Below are 7,237 nucleotides of genomic sequence, written 5' to 3' on the forward strand. Positions count from 1 at the left end.
TATAAGATCCAACTTGCTAGCATCTTCAACCCAATATACCTCATCTTAGCATTCAAGATCACCATCATCTGTGAGCAACATATAATCCATATACATTCGACCAACCGAAATCATATTCTTCCTTAAGTCAGGGATGTTCCCAACATTCTTTAATCTCTATACAGACCCATTCAACTTCATCTGCACTTTACTTATACCAACCATGTTGCAGGGCTTATCGGAGCCAAGATACAGTTTCCCAAGGTTCCCCGGTATGTAACTATCTAATAGCTCTCTACTTGAGGTAGCATGAAATAATACGCCGAAATCCAGTACCCACGACTCTTGCTCTCCAAAGAACATATAAATGCATTATCTAATTCTTCTAAGACAACATTTGCTTATATTTTTCTTCGGTAATGATCCTTTTTGCCACAATTTTAATACTCAGCATCGCTAAGGTTTGTGAAACTCTTTGGATTTCGAGACTGTGACCTTCCATTACTTGAATTAGATCTACCATGTCCATTGTTGTTGCCTTTTTTCTTATCTTAACTCCTGCCTCTGATTTCAACATTCAAAGCTGAACCATTGGTAAAAACACTTGTTGTTTTCCTTCTGATTTCTTTAGTTATAATCATGCTCACAATATTGTCAAACTTCAACTTAGACTACCCAAGTGGTTTTTGGCATAAGTAGTTAATAAAGTAACCAACCTGATAAATCATGGACCATCGGTGCCTTTGGAACATTAGATAGCTGGTATGGAGTGGGAATAAGGTATATTTTTCATGGTTAAATGTTTTTAGTTGTATTGCATATGCATATAATAGTGACCATACTAGGGGAACGCTCAATCCTAAGTCACTATTATGCATCTGAGTATAGTGTAGATGAGTTGATTGTTAACTTTGGGATGACCAGAATAAGAAAATCATCAGAAATACGAATATGGTTTTCAAAGGAATGTGATGTACAAGGATAGGGATGCAGCATAGTTAAGTAGTCCTATACAAAATAAGTCTGAGTATGTTAAGTTGGATGATGTTTAAGAGAGTAGTGTGGTGGAGCGGACAGTTGAGGTTTCATTACCAGAACTCACAGATTGGAGTCCAACTCCTACACCTGTACCCTGGAGGAAGGAGAGTTTCATGGAAGGTTTCCAGAGGTGTTATAACCATTACACATGGTAAGAAGACTGGAATTCTTTATATAACTACTAGTACTTGTGGGTCGATAACAGTTAGAGAAAACAAGGAGAATAACATCCTTTGGTACGAAGGCTAGGTCACATGAGTGAAAAGGAGCTTAAAATAATTCACTCAAAGGGGAAACTACGAGGCCTGAAGGCAATTGATGTGGACTTCTATGAGAATTGTGTGATAGGAACAAGAGGGTTAGTTTCTAAAAGAGTGGTAGAATTCACAGGGAGAAGAATCTTAAGCTAGTTCACACATATGTCTGTTGACCAGCCTCAGTCTCATCAATTAGTAGAAAATCCTATTTTGTGACTTTTATTGATGATCATTTGAGGAAGGTATGGGTTTATTTCTTGAATTACAAATCCGAGGTGTATGAGGTGTTCAAGAAGTAAAAGGCCATGGTGGAGAATGAGACAGATTTGAAGATAAAAAGTTGATGTTAGACATGGTGGTGAGTATGAAGACATCGAACTTAACAAGTTTTTTTGAGAATGTGATCAGAGTGGAGTGAGTTATGCAAGGAACCTCATAATAGAACGGGTAGCAAAATGGATGAACCAAACTTTGATGGAATGAGCTAAAAGCATGCACATATATATAGGTCTTCCCTGTAGAGCTACTAATCACTGTAATTGTGTTACTTCAACCCTTAGGTAACTTCCCTACAATTAACAGTGTTTGGACCTCATCTTTGAAGTTGATTTCAGTAGACTATAATTGATGTAGTGGAAGCGATAAAATCATTCACAAGGAACATGGTTATCTTGAATTCACAAGAAATGGTAGTTTAAGTCCACAAACTAGAAGAAAATTAGTAAAGAATTTTAAAATATTATTTGATAAAAGATTGAATTTTGCTCTTGCATTACATGTACATTTATAATAAAGAAAAAACTCTAATACTGAAAAGGAAACTAGGTTCTTAAGTAAACTAAAACACAAGGAAATCTAATATAAAGAAACTATAAATAAAATTAAACTACCTAAAATTAAACATTTTCTAAAAATTACAGAATAGAAAAAATATAATAATAATAATAATAATAATAATAATAATAATAATAATAATAATAATAATAATAATAATAATAATAACCTAATTAAAAATATCCTAAATCACTACTTGACTCACAATCTCATTAAACACATTTAGATGCTTGTAGACTCTTCTACCTTCGGTTATCTTCAAATTGAATAACTTCTTAATCAAGTGTACCTTATTGGCTATAGATTGTTGTTCATATATACTACAAAGGGTGGCCATGAGAGTCATCATCGTCTTCTCGTTCTTGATGTTAAAGGCAATTGACTTTGACAACGTCAATTTGATGGTGTCAAGATTCTTTTAATCAAGTAATTGCCAATTGGAATCATTTATCTTCACTAGCTTCTCTCCCAATGGTAGATACAAATTTTTTTAAAACCAAAGATCCTCAATTTATATCTTCCAGACACCAAAGTTTGTACCATCGAACTTCTTGATCACGGATGTCTTATGTTCTGATGTCATTACCTCACTTGAATGAACAGGTTAAAAATGATGAACTCCTCTTTGGAAACTTGTCAAATGATAAGCGCCCTTAATTGCTGTAATGACCCGGTCATTTTCATTCTTTTTTTTTTGCTCAAATTTTACGGATAAATTTTTTTCATTGTCTTTTCTCTTCTGTGTTTGGTTTCCCGTCACTTAGTGTCATATCGAGTGCTCGGAAATGGCTTCTGAGACTTTTTTCTTGGGATTGGAAACTTCCTTTAAGGACCGAGTCATTTCCACATTTTTCATTTTTCATCACTATTCACTTTTTGTCTTTTCCCGGTTTCCTTTTTCATTGCATAACCTCACTTTTTGCCCTCGGATTTGACTCCGGCTTTGCATGCATCCATGATATTTAATTTCTATGATATCTACATTTTTACTTTTGTATAAAAGCATGCTAAATGTTTACTTTTCTTGTAAAGGGCATGGATGTATAACTTTTGGTAATTTTCTTAAATTTTTGGGGTTTTAGTGTAATTATGAAAAGTAATTATTTTTCGTCTTAGGGACCATTTTGTAATTTAATTTGGAGGATATTTTCAAAAAGGACCTTTTTGCAACTTTTGAAAAGTGTGACAAGTGTCACACTCCTATGGAACCACTTGTTGAGATTTTGGTGGAACCACTTGGAAGCTTAATCTCTTGACACATGAAGGGTGGAGATTCACCCATTTGTTGGTCTAGGATTAGACCACTTGTTGGCTTGGATGAGTGACAAGTGTATGCTCTAAATTAAGTCTTGCAATTATTTTTGGGCGACTTTGGGATTATGATTTTAAAGAGGGGTTTTTATGTAATTGACCAAGACTTGTGTGTGTTGACTATGGTGTAGGATCACATAGTGAGTGGAGGATTTTTATTTCCTCCACTCACACTTTATTATATTGTATCATCATCTTCCTCACCACAAAACCTAGCCACCATTAGAGAAGCTTGATGCTTAGGCTTTGAAAGTAATTTTTGCGGCCCTTCCACTCACCTTAGATCATAAAGCTTGGAATACTTTTTGTTCCCCTCATCCTCCTCTACATAACCCTTGAAGGGTTTGCCATTTTGTGTTAATTTGCCTTGGATTCTAGAGAGACACTTCTATATTGAGGTAGGGAATGATTTATTTATTTATTTTTTTGATGTGTATACCATGTGTTGGCCCAAGGATTTTATCTAAAGGTAAATCTTATGTTTTGATGATTGCAAACCATTAATGATATTTAAGTACTAATATTTTCATTGAGTGATATATAGTTGATTAATATTCAATCCTCAATGTTGAGCTAGAAGATCCATTCCAAGCATTCCAAATACTCAAGCTATGGATTCAAAGAAGCCTCAAGGTGCAAGAAATTAAAGAAAAAGTCCGACTTCAAAGATTATTCAAGCTCCTCAGCAAATCTTTATCAAGCTTAAACGATCATGGTCAAGAAATGAAGAAAAGGGTAGATAGGATGGTGAGAGCTTAAGGTATAATGTCAAAGTTCAGTTGAATATATTTTGAAGCTCAAAATTACAATTCATGCATATTATTCTCATTTCATTTTTCAAAGAACAGAAAATTAGCTCATTAAGTTTTTGAACACATTCACACATGAGCCTCACATCATACTGGAATTCATTTTAAGTCTCCTACTGAAAGTAAAGAAGGCTCTATTTCAATTAGAGAAGGCTCTATTTCAAATAGAGAAGGCTCCATAAAATTAGAGAAGGCTCTATTTCAAATAGAGAAGGCTCCACAAAAATAGAAAAGGCTCTCAACATTCCAGTAAGCTATTTTTTCAACGAAAAATGAATCTTCCAACCAAAGAGCAGGCTCCTAAAATAGGGAGCAGGCTCTCAGAGGCTGGGAGCCGTCTCCATGCAATGGAGAGCTGGCTCTCAAGGCTAGGGAGCCGCCTCCTCTTGTTTACAAGAGCCGACTCTTTCTAGGGTTTCGATCTACAACGAAAACTTTTTCATTTATTGTTTCCCAACCACTTGCAACAGCTATATTGACCATTGTTTATCTATAAATACAGAGGTTGGTCTGTAGTATAAATGACACCATTACAGAGAGCATTCTACCATTCTTGAAAAACATTAAAGAAGAATTCATTGAGCTTTCATTTCCTCTCTTACATTTCATTCCACTGTAGTAATTCTGAGCTTCATAAATATTCATCTTTACTATAGTCGTGAGCAGAACTGTGTACTTCTATCTTTAAGAGAGTTATTGTACAATTCATTTCTATTCCAAGTTATTGTAAAAGGGTTGGTGTGACCCAAAAGAAAGCCTAAGAGAAGGGTGTTCTCTTAGCAAGGAAGAGAAACAAAGTCTTGCTTCAATTGAAGGTTTGCTCTCCACCATTAAGGAGAAGCTCTAGTGAATTTAGGAAGTCTCAAGGGGGATCTTGAGCCGAGGAATAGGAGTTTCCAAACCTCGCTAAATCACCGAGTCATAGTTTGCAATCTCTCATCTCTATCTCTCTTATATTTGTGCTATATACTGCTTGAATATTTCAATTTCTCTGTGCTTAACAGTTTGTTAGATTTAATATTTTATAAATTGCAAAAATTGGCCCTTGACTCTATTCACCCCCCCTCTAGAGTCAATTAGTGACTAACAATTAGTATCAGAGCCTAATCTCTAGAAAAAGATTTAACCGTCTTAGAGAACGACCATGGCCAATACAAATTTTCATCAAGAAGGTCAATCTAATAATAGACCTCCTTGGTTTGACGGAAATGACTACAACTATTGGAAGATCAAAATGAGAGCATTCCTAAGAGGTGTAGATATAGATGTTTGGAAAGCCACAGAAAAAGGAGACCATGTTCCAACCAAAATAGTAAATGGTGAAACTGTTCTAACACCTAATATTGAATGGACCCTCAATGACCGTAGGCTTGTACAATGTAATGTCAAGGCTATCACTAATCTCTATTGTGCCTTAAGTAAAGACGAGTTCAATAGAATTTCGGATTGCGAAACGGCTAAAGAAATTTGGGATAAACTTGAAGTTACCTATGTAAGGACTAGTTATGTTAAGGAATCCAAAATGAATATGTTTGTCCATAAATATGAACTTTTCACCATGAACAATAGAGAAACTATTAGTGAAATGTACTCTCGTTTTACTAACATTATGAATCCTTTGAAGGCTCTTGGAAGATCATATACATCGTCCGACAATGTGAGAAAAATTCTTAGGTCTTTGCCTAAAAATTGGGAAGCCAAGAAGACCGCCATCCAAGAGGCCAAAGATCTTAATACACTCCCTATAGATGAACTCATTGGTTCATTAATAGCCTATGAGTTAGAGATGAATGATAGAGATGAAGACAAAGAAGCTCAAAAGAAGGATATAGCTCTTCAAGCTACTACTAAAGAAGTCACAATTGATAAAGCTCCTATTGATAAAGAAGAAGAAGAAGTTGCTCTCATTACCAAGACCGTGAGAAGAGTCCTTCAAATGAAAAAGTTCCAAAAGAGTAACAACTTCAAAAGAAATGGTTCATTAAGTGAGCAAGGAAAAAGAGAGGCACCTACATGTTTTCATTGTGGAAAACTGGGGCATTTCAAATCTGATTGCTATGCCTACAAAAATGAAAAGGAAAGGAAAAAGAAAGGCAAAGCCATGCGAGCTACATGGGAAGATGATGATTCAAATGGATCCGAAAGTGACGATGAACTCAATGAATTTGTCAATCTTTGTCTCATGGCCGATGAAGATGAGGTAAATTCTAATCATGACTCATTTGATTTAGAAACTTCGTATGATGAATTAGTTGATGCACATAACTATTTGCTAGATGCTTTTAAAGAATTACATGATGAATTAGGTAAAATGGTTCAAAAGTGTGCTAGCCTTAGAAGAGAAAAGCTTATCATCTCTCAAAATTTTGAAAAATCTCAACTTGAAAATGAAACTTTGAAAAAGGAAAAAGAATTAGCTAAAGAAGCGGCCTCAATAGAGTTAATTTCTGAAAATGAATCATTGAAAGTCATTATTGAGGATCAAGTTGAAACCTTAGCCAAATTCACAAAAGGTAGAGAGAATTTAGGCATCATTTTTGGAAAGCAACGAAATGCTTATGCTAAGGATGGGCTTGGATTTGATCCTCACAACAAAGATTCTTGCTTATTGAAAAGGAGAAAACCCTTGAACAATTACTTTGTTAAAAATTCCTCCTTTAGTCCAACATGCAATTATTGTAAAAAGGTAGGACATAAGATCAATCATTGTCCTATTAGGCCATGTAGGACAAAAGAAGTTTGGGTTGTTAAAGGGACTTATGTGCTTCTTCCTAACTCTCATGGACCCAAAAGAATATGGGTACCAAAAGAAGATTACTCAAATTCATTTTGTAGGTTTGCGTGAAGTCTTCATATTCATCCAAGGACAAATGGTTCCTTGATAGTGGATGCTCAAGACATATAACGGGAGATCAATCAAAATTTCACTCCATCAAACCTCACAAAGGAGGAAATGTTACATTCAGCGACAATTCAAAAGGCAAGGTCATTGGCATTGGAACTATTAGT

The sequence above is a fragment of the Cornus florida genome, unplaced genomic scaffold, assembly GCF_030987335.1.
Source record: "Cornus florida cultivar Cherokee Brave unplaced genomic scaffold, ASM3098733v1 CherokeeBrave_3.0.0_Hap2_Chr11, whole genome shotgun sequence".
NCBI classification, from domain to species: domain Eukaryota; kingdom Viridiplantae; phylum Streptophyta; class Magnoliopsida; order Cornales; family Cornaceae; genus Cornus; species Cornus florida.